Source organism: Protopterus annectens, chromosome 2.part1, assembly GCF_019279795.1.
Source record: "Protopterus annectens isolate FY-2018-M chromosome 2.part1, PAN1.0, whole genome shotgun sequence".
Lineage (NCBI taxonomy): Eukaryota > Metazoa > Chordata > Ceratodontiformes > Protopteridae > Protopterus > Protopterus annectens.
This window is the reverse complement of record NC_056729.1, coordinates 1778080480-1778093441: the sequence shown is the minus strand read 5'-3', so window position 1 is coordinate 1778093441 and position 12962 is coordinate 1778080480.

Sequence of the window (12962 nt, the reverse complement as noted above, 5' to 3'; positions counted from 1 at the left end):
CAAGTAGACCACAACGAGAGTAATATGATTAGTGGGGTTGTTAGGGTTACAGACTGTCCAGTCAGTGTATAGACCACAACGAGAGTAATATGATTAGTGGGGTTGTTAGGGTTACAGACTGTCCAGTCAGTGTATAGACCACAATGAGAGTAATATGATTAGTGGGGTTGTTAGGGTTACAGACTGTCCAGTCAGTGTATAGACCACAATGAGAGTAATATGATTAGTGGGGTTGTTAGGGTTACAGACTGTCCAGTCAGTGTATAGACCACAACGAGAGTAATATGATTAGTGGGGTTGTTAGGGTTACAGACTGTCCAGTCAGTGTATAGACCACAACGAGAGTAATATGATTAGTGGGGTTGTTAGGGTTACAGACTGTCCAGTCAGTGTATAGACCACAATGAGAGTAATATGATTAGTGGGGTTGTTAGGGTTACAGACTGTCCAGTCAGTGTATAGACCACAACGAGAGTAATATGATTAGTGGGGTTGTTAGGGTTACAGACTGTCCAGTCAGTGTATAGACCACAACGAGAGTAATATGATTAGTGGGGTTGTTAGGGTTACAGACTGTCCAGTCAGTGTATAGACCACAATGAGAGTAATATGATTAGTGGGGTTGTTAGGGTTACAGACTGTCCAGTCAGTGTATAGACCACAACGAGAGTAATATGATTAGTGGGGTTGTTAGGGTTACAGACTGTCCAGTCAGTGTATAGACCACAATGAGAGTAATATGATTAGTGGGGTTGTTAGGGTTACAGACTGTCCAGTCAGTGTATAGACCACAATGAGAGTAATATGATTAGTGGGGTTGTTAGGGTTACAGACTGTCCAGTCAGTGTATAGACCACAACGAGAGTAATATGATTAGTGGGGTTGTTAGGGTTACAGACTGTCCAGTCAGTGTATAGACCACAACGAGAGTAATATGATTAGTGGGGTTGTTAGGGTTACAGACTGTCCAGTCAGTGTATAGACCACAACGAGAGTAATATGATTAGTGGGGTTGTTAGGGTTACAGACTGTCCAGTCAGTGTATAGACCACAACGAGAGTAATATGATTAGTGGGGTTGTTAGGGTTACAGACTGTCCAGTCAGTGTATAGACCACAACGAGAGTAATATGATTAGTGGGGTTGTTAGGGTTACAGACTGTCCAGTCAGTGTATAGACCACAACGAGAGTAATATGATTAGTGGGGTTGTTAGGGTTACAGACTGTCCAGTCAGTGTATAGACCACAACGAGAGTAATATGATTAGTGGGGTTGTTAGGGTTACAGACTGTCCAGTCAGTGTATAGACCACAACGAGAGTAATATGATTAGTGGGGTTGTTAGGGTTACAGACTGTCCAGTCAGTGTATAGACCACAACGAGAGTAATATGATTAGTGGGGTTGTTAGGGTTACAGACTGTCCAGTCAGTGTATAGACCACAACGAGAGTAATATGATTAGTGGGGTTGTTAGGGTTACAGACTGTCCAGTCAGTGTATAGACCACAATGAGAGTAATATGATTAGTGGGGTTGTTAGGGTTACAGACTGTCCAGTCAGTGTATAGACCACAACGAGAGTAATATGATTAGTGGGGTTGTTAGGGTTACAGACTGTCCAGTCAGTGTATAGACCACAACGAGAGTAATATGATTAGTGGGGTTGTTAGGGTTACAGACTGTCCAGTCAGTGTATAGACCACAACGAGAGTAATATGATTAGTGGGGTTGTTAGGGTTACAGACTGTCCAGTCAGTGTATAGACCACAATGAGAGTAATATGATTAGTGGGGTTGTTAGGGTTACAGACTGTCCAGTCAGTGTATAGACCACAACGAGAGTAATATGATTAGTGGGGTTGTTAGGGTTACAGACTGTCCAGTCAGTGTATAGACCACAATGAGAGTAATATGATTAGTGGGGTTGTTAGGGTTACAGACTGTCCAGTCAGTGTATAGACCACAACGAGAGTAATATGATTAGTGGGGTTGTTAGGGTTACAGACTGTCCAGTCAGTGTATAGACCACAATGAGAGTAATATGATTAGTGGGGTTGTTAGGGTTACAGACTGTCCAGTCAGTGTATAGACCACAACGAGAGTAATATGATTAGTGGGGTTGTTAGGGTTACAGACTGTCCAGTCAGTGTATAGACCACAACGAGAGTAATATGATTAGTGGGGTTGTTAGGGTTACAGACTGTCCAGTCAGTGTATAGACCACAACGAGAGTAATATGATTAGTGGGGTTGTTAGGGTTACAGACTGTCCAGTCAGTGTATAGACCACAATGAGAGTAATATGATTAGTGGGGTTGTTAGGGTTACAGACTGTCCAGTCAGTGTATAGACCACAACGAGAGTAATATGATTAGTGGGGTTGTTAGGGTTACAGACTGTCCAGTCAGTGTATAGACCACAACGAGAGTAATATGATTAGTGGGGTTGTTAGGGTTACAGACTGTCCAGTCAGTGTATAGACCACAATGAGAGTAATATGATTAGTGGGGTTGTTAGGGTTACAGACTGTCCAGTCAGTGTATAGACCACAACGAGAGTAATATGATTAGTGGGGTTGTTAGGGTTACAGACTGTCCAGTCAGTGTATAGACCACAACGAGAGTAATATGATTAGTGGGGTTGTTAGGGTTACAGACTGTCCAGTCAGTGTATAGACCACAACGAGAGTAATATGATTAGTGGGGTTGTTAGGGTTACAGACTGTCCAGTCAGTGTATAGACCACAACGAGAGTAATATGATTAGTGGGGTTGTTAGGGTTACAGACTGTCCAGTCAGTGTATAGACCACAACGAGAGTAATATGATTAGTGGGGTTGTTAGGGTTACAGACTGTCCAGTCAGTGTATAGACCACAACGAGAGTAATATGATTAGTGGGGTTGTTAGGGTTACAGACTGTCCAGTCAGTGTATAGACCACAACGAGAGTAATATGATTAGTGGGGTTGTTAGGGTTACAGACTGTCCAGTCAGTGTATAGACCACAACGAGTAATATGATTAGTGGGGTTGTTAGGGTTACAGACTGTCCAGTCAGTGTATAGACCACAACGAGAGTAATATGATTAGTGGGGTTGTTAGGGTTACAGACTGTCCAGTCAGTGTATAGACCACAACGAGTAATATGATTAGTGGGGTTGTTAGGGTTACAGACTGTCCAGTCAGTGTATAGACCACAACGAGAGTAATATGATTAGTGGGGTTGTTAGGGTTACAGACTGTCCAGTCAGTGTATAGACCACAACGAGAGTAATATGATTAGTGGGGTTGTTAGGGTTACAGACTGTCCAGTCAGTGTATAGACCACAACGAGAGTAATATGATTAGTGGGGTTGTTAGGGTTACAGACTGTCCAGTCAGTGTATAGACCACAACGAGAGTAATATGATTAGTGGGGTTGTTAGGGTTACAGACTGTCCAGTCAGTGTATAGACCACAACGAGAGTAATATGATTAGTGGGGTTGTTAGGGTTACAGACTGTCCAGTCAGTGTATAGACCACAACGAGAGTAATATGATTAGTGGGGTTGTTAGGGTTACAGACTGTCCAGTCAGTGTATAGACCACAATGAGAGTAATATGATTAGTGGGGTTGTTAGGGTTACAGACTGTCCAGTCAGTGTATAGACCACAATGAGAGTAATATGATTAGTGGGGTTGTTAGGGTTACAGACTGTCCAGTCAGTGTATAGACCACAATGAGAGTAATATGATTAGTGGGGTTGTTAGGGTTACAGACTGTCCAGTCAGTGTATAGACCACAACGAGAGTAATATGATTAGTGGGGTTGTTAGGGTTACAGACTGTCCAGTCAGTGTATAGACCACAACGAGAGTAATATGATTAGTGGGGTTGTTAGGGTTACAGACTGTCCAGTCAGTGTATAGACCACAACGAGAGTAATATGATTAGTGGGGTTGTTAGGGTTACAGACTGTCCAGTCAGTGTATAGACCACAACGAGAGTAATATGATTAGTGGGGTTGTTAGGGTTACAGACTGTCCAGTCAGTGTATAGACCACAACGAGAGTAATATGATTAGTGGGGTTGTTAGGGTTACAGACTGTCCAGTCAGTGTATAGACCACAACGAGAGTAATATGATTAGTGGGGTTGTTAGGGTTACAGACTGTCCAGTCAGTGTATAGACCACAATGAGAGTAATATGATTAGTGGGGTTGTTAGGGTTACAGACTGTCCAGTCAGTGTATAGACCACAACGAGAGTAATATGATTAGTGGGGTTGTTAGGGTTACAGACTGTCCAGTCAGTGTATAGACCACAACGAGAGTAATATGATTAGTGGGGTTGTTAGGGTTACAGACTGTCCAGTCAGTGTATAGACCACAATGAGAGTAATATGATTAGTGGGGTTGTTAGGGTTACAGACTGTCCAGTCAGTGTATAGACCACAACGAGAGTAATATGATTAGTGGGGTTGTTAGGGTTACAGACTGTCCAGTCAGTGTATAGACCACAACGAGAGTAATATGATTAGTGGGGTTGTTAGGGTTACAGACTGTCCAGTCAGTGTATAGACCACAACGAGAGTAATATGATTAGTGGGGTTGTTAGGGTTACAGACTGTCCAGTCAGTGTATAGACCACAATGAGAGTAATATGATTAGTGGGGTTGTTAGGGTTACAGACTGTCCAGTCAGTGTATAGACCACAACGAGAGTAATATGATTAGTGGGGTTGTTAGGGTTACAGACTGTCCAGTCAGTGTATAGACCACAACGAGAGTAATATGATTAGTGGGGTTGTTAGGGTTACAGACTGTCCAGTCAGTGTATAGACCACAATGAGAGTAATATGATTAGTGGGGTTGTTAGGGTTACAGACTGTCCAGTCAGTGTATAGACCACAATGAGAGTAATATGATTAGTGGGGTTGTTAGGGTTACAGACTGTCCAGTCAGTGTATAGACCACAATGAGAGTAATATGATTAGTGGGGTTGTTAGGGTTACAGACTGTCCAGTCAGTGTATAGACCACAATGAGAGTAATATGATTAGTGGGGTTGTTAGGGTTACAGACTGTCCAGTCAGTGTATAGACCACAACGAGAGTAATATGATTAGTGGGGTTGTTAGGGTTACAGACTGTCCAGTCAGTGTATAGACCACAACGAGAGTAATATGATTAGTGGGGTTGTTAGGGTTACAGACTGTCCAGTCAGTGTATAGACCACAACGAGAGTAATATGATTAGTGGGGTTGTTAGGGTTACAGACTGTCCAGTCAGTGTATAGACCACAACGAGAGTAATATGATTAGTGGGGTTGTTAGGGTTACAGACTGTCCAGTCAGTGTATAGACCACAATGAGAGTAATATGATTAGTGGGGTTGTTAGGGTTACAGACTGTCCAGTCAGTGTATAGACCACAACGAGAGTAATATGATTAGTGGGGTTGTTAGGGTTACAGACTGTCCAGTCAGTGTATAGACCACAATGAGAGTAATATGATTAGTGGGGTTGTTAGGGTTACAGACTGTCCAGTCAGTGTATAGACCACAACGAGAGTAATATGATTAGTGGGGTTGTTAGGGTTACAGACTGTCCAGTCAGTGTATAGACCACAACGAGAGTAATATGATTAGTGGGGTTGTTAGGGTTACAGACTGTCCAGTCAGTGTATAGACCACAACGAGAGTAATATGATTAGTGGGGTTGTTAGGGTTACAGACTGTCCAGTCAGTGTATAGACCACAACGAGAGTAATATGATTAGTGGGGTTGTTAGGGTTACAGACTGTCCAGTCAGTGTATAGACCACAACGAGAGTAATATGATTAGTGGGGTTGTTAGGGTTACAGACTGTCCAGTCAGTGTATAGACCACAACGAGAGTAATATGATTAGTGGGGTTGTTAGGGTTACAGACTGTCCAGTCAGTGTATAGACCACAACGAGAGTAATATGATTAGTGGGGTTGTTAGGGTTACAGACTGTCCAGTCAGTGTATAGACCACAACGAGAGTAATATGATTAGTGGGGTTGTTAGGGTTACAGACTGTCCAGTCAGTGTATAGACCACAATGAGAGTAATATGATTAGTGGGGTTGTTAGGGTTACAGACTGTCCAGTCAGTGTATAGACCACAACGAGAGTAATATGATTAGTGGGGTTGTTAGGGTTACAGACTGTCCAGTCAGTGTATAGACCACAACGAGAGTAATATGATTAGTGGGGTTGTTAGGGTTACAGACTGTCCAGTCAGTGTATAGACCACAACGAGAGTAATATGATTAGTGGGGTTGTTAGGGTTACAGACTGTCCAGTCAGTGTATAGACCACAACGAGAGTAATATGATTAGTGGGGTTGTTAGGGTTACAGACTGTCCAGTCAGTGTATAGACCACAACGAGAGTAATATGATTAGTGGGGTTGTTAGGGTTACAGACTGTCCAGTCAGTGTATAGACCACAACGAGAGTAATATGATTAGTGGGGTTGTTAGGGTTACAGACTGTCCAGTCAGTGTATAGACCACAACGAGAGTAATATGATTAGTGGGGTTGTTAGGGTTACAGACTGTCCAGTCAGTGTATAGACCACAACGAGAGTAATATGATTAGTGGGGTTGTTAGGGTTACAGACTGTCCAGTCAGTGTATAGACCACAACGAGAGTAATATGATTAGTGGGGTTGTTAGGGTTACAGACTGTCCAGTCAGTGTATAGACCACAACGAGAGTAATATGATTAGTGGGGTTGTTAGGGTTACAGACTGTCCAGTCAGTGTATAGACCACAATGAGAGTAATATGATTAGTGGGGTTGTTAGGGTTACAGACTGTCCAGTCAGTGTATAGACCACAACGAGAGTAATATGATTAGTGGGGTTGTTAGGGTTACAGACTGTCCAGTCAGTGTATAGACCACAATGAGAGTAATATGATTAGTGGGGTTGTTAGGGTTACAGACTGTCCAGTCAGTGTATAGACCACAATGAGAGTAATATGATTAGTGGGGTTGTTAGGGTTACAGACTGTCCAGTCAGTGTATAGACCACAATGAGAGTAATATGATTAGTGGGGTTGTTAGGGTTACAGACTGTCCAGTCAGTGTATAGACCACAACGAGAGTAATATGATTAGTGGGGTTGTTAGGGTTACAGACTGTCCAGTCAGTGTATAGACCACAACGAGAGTAATATGATTAGTGGGGTTGTTAGGGTTACAGACTGTCCAGTCAGTGTATAGACCACAATGAGAGTAATATGATTAGTGGGGTTGTTAGGGTTACAGACTGTCCAGTCAGTGTATAGACCACAATGAGAGTAATATGATTAGTGGGGTTGTTAGGGTTACAGACTGTCCAGTCAGTGTATAGACCACAACGAGAGTAATATGATTAGTGGGGTTGTTAGGGTTACAGACTGTCCAGTCAGTGTATAGACCACAACGAGAGTAATATGATTAGTGGGGTTGTTAGGGTTACAGACTGTCCAGTCAGTGTATAGACCACAACGAGAGTAATATGATTAGTGGGGTTGTTAGGGTTACAGACTGTCCAGTCAGTGTATAGACCACAACGAGAGTAATATGATTAGTGGGGTTGTTAGGGTTACAGACTGTCCAGTCAGTGTATAGACCACAACGAGAGTAATATGATTAGTGGGGTTGTTAGGGTTACAGACTGTCCAGTCAGTGTATAGACCACAATGAGAGTAATATGATTAGTGGGGTTGTTAGGGTTACAGACTGTCCAGTCAGTGTATAGACCACAACGAGAGTAATATGATTAGTGGGGTTGTTAGGGTTACAGACTGTCCAGTCAGTGTATAGACCACAACGAGAGTAATATGATTAGTGGGGTTGTTAGGGTTACAGACTGTCCAGTCAGTGTATAGACCACAATGAGAGTAATATGATTAGTGGGGTTGTTAGGGTTACAGACTGTCCAGTCAGTGTATAGACCACAACGAGAGTAATATGATTAGTGGGGTTGTTAGGGTTACAGACTGTCCAGTCAGTGTATAGACCACAACGAGAGTAATATGATTAGTGGGGTTGTTAGGGTTACAGACTGTCCAGTCAGTGTATAGACCACAACGAGAGTAATATGATTAGTGGGGTTGTTAGGGTTACAGACTGTCCAGTCAGTGTATAGACCACAACGAGAGTAATATGATTAGTGGGGTTGTTAGGGTTACAGACTGTCCAGTCAGTGTATAGACCACAACGAGAGTAATATGATTAGTGGGGTTGTTAGGGTTACAGACTGTCCAGTCAGTGTATAGACCACAACGAGAGTAATATGATTAGTGGGGTTGTTAGGGTTACAGACTGTCCAGTCAGTGTATAGACCACAACGAGAGTAATATGATTAGTGGGGTTGTTAGGGTTACAGACTGTCCAGTCAGTGTATAGACCACAACGAGAGTAATATGATTAGTGGGGTTGTTAGGGTTACAGACTGTCCAGTCAGTGTATAGACCACAACGAGAGTAATATGATTAGTGGGGTTGTTAGGGTTACAGACTGTCCAGTCAGTGTATAGACCACAACGAGAGTAATATGATTAGTGGGGTTGTTAGGGTTACAGACTGTCCAGTCAGTGTATAGACCACAACAAGAGTAATATGATTAGTGGGGTTGTTAGGGTTACAGACTGTCCAGTCAGTGTATAGACCACAACGAGAGTAATATGATTAGTGGGGTTGTTAGGGTTACAGACTGTCCAGTCAGTGTATAGACCACAACGAGAGTAATATGATTAGTGGGGTTGTTAGGGTTACAGACTGTCCAGTCAGTGTATAGACCACAATGAGAGTAATATGATTAGTGGGGTTGTTAGGGTTACAGACTGTCCAGTCAGTGTATAGACCACAATGAGAGTAATATGATTAGTGGGGTTGTTAGGGTTACAGACTGTCCAGTCAGTGTATAGACCACAACGAGAGTAATATGATTAGTGGGGTTGTTAGGGTTACAGACTGTCCAGTCAGTGTATAGACCACAACAAGAGTAATATGATTAGTGGGGTTGTTAGGGTTACAGACTGTCCAGTCAGTGTATAGACCACAACGAGAGTAATATGATTAGTGGGGTTGTTAGGGTTACAGACTGTCCAGTCAGTGTATAGACCACAACGAGAGTAATATGATTAGTGGGGTTGTTAGGGTTACAGACTGTCCAGTCAGTGTATAGACCACAACGAGAGTAATATGATTAGTGGGGTTGTTAGGGTTACAGACTGTCCAGTCAGTGTATAGACCACAATGAGAGTAATATGATTAGTGGGGTTGTTAGGGTTACAGACTGTCCAGTCAGTGTATAGACCACAACGAGAGTAATATGATTAGTGGGGTTGTTAGGGTTACAGACTGTCCAGTCAGTGTATAGACCACAACGAGAGTAATATGATTAGTGGGGTTGTTAGGGTTACAGACTGTCCAGTCAGTGTATAGACCACAACGAGAGTAATATGATTAGTGGGGTTGTTAGGGTTACAGACTGTCCAGTCAGTGTATAGACCACAACGAGAGTAATATGATTAGTGGGGTTGTTAGGGTTACAGACTGTCCAGTCAGTGTATAGACCACAATGAGAGTAATATGATTAGTGGGGTTGTTAGGGTTACAGACTGTCCAGTCAGTGTATAGACCACAATGAGAGTAATATGATTAGTGGGGTTGTTAGGGTTACAGACTGTCCAGTCAGTGTATAGACCACAACGAGAGTAATATGATTAGTGGGGTTGTTAGGGTTACAGACTGTCCAGTCAGTGTATAGACCACAACGAGAGTAATATGATTAGTGGGGTTGTTAGGGTTACAGACTGTCCAGTCAGTGTATAGACCACAACGAGAGTAATATGATTAGTGGGGTTGTTAGGGTTACAGACTGTCCAGTCAGTGTATAGACCACAATGAGAGTAATATGATTAGTGGGGTTGTTAGGGTTACAGACTGTCCAGTCAGTGTATAGACCACAACGAGAGTAATATGATTAGTGGGGTTGTTAGGGTTACAGACTGTCCAGTCAGTGTATAGACCACAACGAGAGTAATATGATTAGTGGGGTTGTTAGGGTTACAGACTGTCCAGTCAGTGTATAGACCACAATGAGAGTAATATGATTAGTGGGGTTGTTAGGGTTACAGACTGTCCAGTCAGTGTATAGACCACAACGAGAGTAATATGATTAGTGGGGTTGTTAGGGTTACAGACTGTCCAGTCAGTGTATAGACCACAACGAGAGTAATATGATTAGTGGGGTTGTTAGGGTTACAGACTGTCCAGTCAGTGTATAGACCACAACGAGAGTAATATGATTAGTGGGGTTGTTAGGGTTACAGACTGTCCAGTCAGTGTATAGACCACAACGAGAGTAATATGATTAGTGGGGTTGTTAGGGTTACAGACTGTCCAGTCAGTGTATAGACCACAACGAGAGTAATATGATTAGTGGGGTTGTTAGGGTTACAGACTGTCCAGTCAGTGTATAGACCACAATGAGAGTAATATGATTAGTGGGGTTGTTAGGGTTACAGACTGTCCAGTCAGTGTATAGACCACAATGAGAGTAATATGATTAGTGGGGTTGTTAGGGTTACAGACTGTCCAGTCAGTGTATAGACCACAACGAGAGTAATATGATTAGTGGGGTTGTTAGGGTTACAGACTGTCCAGTCAGTGTATAGACCCTAACAACCCCCCTCTGAAGCTGAAACGCAAACAAACACCAATCACAACCAATGTGTCACATAGTTCACAACACCAGTGTGCCACCCAGCAACAGCCCCTAAGGCAAGACAATGTACCTAACACTTTAGTCATAGGTGACTCTATAGTCCAGCACACTGATGTCCCTCTCACCAGGTTGAATAAGGAGAAAATTACAGTCAGCTGCCTTTCGGGTGCCAGGATCCGCCACATAACGCATGCACTCAAGTCAGTCCACAACAAGTACAAATATGACTCTGTCATTGTCCATGTTGGAGTGAATGACTTGAGACGTACCTCCCTGGACTACATGAAAAGAGACATGGAAGAGCTCTCGGATCATGTGGCCCAGGCAGGTATGACCCTAGCCGTAAGTAGCATCCTGCCTTCGCCCAGAATGATACCACAATATAAGGATAAAATGATTGACTTCAACAATTGACTATGCTTATGGTGTCATTCAAAGGGGATCTAGTATCTGTCTGCCTGGGACGACATGATTGACAGACCACGATGCTTTGCCAGAGATGGTCTGCACCTGTCGCCCCTGGGATTCAGGTTACTGGCTAAGGCTCTTGCCACCCCTATAGTGCCTTTTTAGGCAAACTTCAAAGGACAAAACCACCACCGTAACAGGTACAAGCATGCAAAATCTGAAGGTAATGCTACTCAATGCTAGAAGTCTAAACCTCAAAATGCACTCTCTCGAGGCACTCCTAAAAATGGAGAACATCGATATCTGTGCAGTAACTGAGACCTGGTTCACGGCTCCAGAGAGCACCCCTGCAATACCAGGCTACAACTCTTACCACACTTTTCAGCCACCAAACCAGGGCCGAAATATTAAAGGTGGAGGAGTGTCAATATTCACCAAGGATATTCACACCACCAGGCTAGTTGGCCAACACAATGTGTCTGAAATTCTCCAAGTGCAACTAACACTAGGTAAGACTGCAATCCAAATTGTAGCTTGCTACAGATCCCCCACCATACCCCAAGATTCTCACTACACCTTTCTAAACATACTGGAAAATATTAAGATAGAACCAAACACCCTAATACTGGGTGATTTTAACTACCTGCCATTAACTGGGAAAACTACTCATGTCCCAACACCTTTATGAACGGTTCTTGGAATTCATAAATTCCAATGCCCTGGATCAACTAATCCATAGTCCCACCAGGTCTCCAATATCCTAGACCTGGTCATTACCAACATGGGAAATCAATGCTCCATACCTATGGTCACCCCCTCGTTAGTCAGGTCTGACCATAAGCTAATCACCCGTAACATCCACATCCCACCCCCACCCCCCAGTAAAGAAACCACCATAAAAAACTTCTCCAAAGTCAACTTCATGCTACTCAAGTCAGAAGTGACAAACTTCATGACACCCATGCAGACAGGAACTGAAAGTTCAACTGCTGAATCCTACACTAAGGCACTGTACGAGCACATCCACTCATGCATGAATCGTGCCATCCCAAATAGAACCAAAATGCTCTCATCCAAAAAGGAAGCCAATCTGGTGGTCCCCTGCCATAAACAAACTTAACAAGGAAGAAACTTTTGCAGAAAAGAGGAAAATCCCAGGATGCAAAAAACTCCCTTACTAGCCTCAGTAAGAAACTGAGATGCCTCATAAAATCCTCCAAAGCTAGTTACGAAAATAAAATTGCCAAAGATTCCAAAGACAACCACAAAGCATTCTATAACTATGTCAAGAATCTAAATGGCAATGCTCAGATCTGCTCTGAGCTAAAACAGAATGGCATTAAATATACTGATCTGAAGGATATTGCCAATATCCTGGCAGATCGATTCAGTTCCAACTTCACCCCCCTCTCACCCCCTAAATGGCCCATCTTAATACCGGAAGATTGCCAAATTCCAGTAATAACGGCCACACAGGTACAAAACGCACTCTCTAAAGCCAAGAATACAGCATCCATGGGACCAGATGACATCCCGGGCTGTGTACTACATGAACTACAATATGAACTGGCACCTCACCTAAGTGTCATGTTTAATCATAGCCTCACCTCAGGTTTCGTGCCCACTGAGTGGCGCAGAGCTACAGTTATCCCAATCCACAAGGGGATCCACCTTGGATCCCGGAAACTACCGTCCCATCAGTCTGACAAGCCTTATCTGCAAGGCCATGGAGCGTATTATCATGGAACTTATAAACAAAGACATTGGCATCCTTCAAACACTGGACCCCACCCAGTTTGGGTTTGTGAAGGGCCGATCTTGTCTCCTGAACCTGAATGACT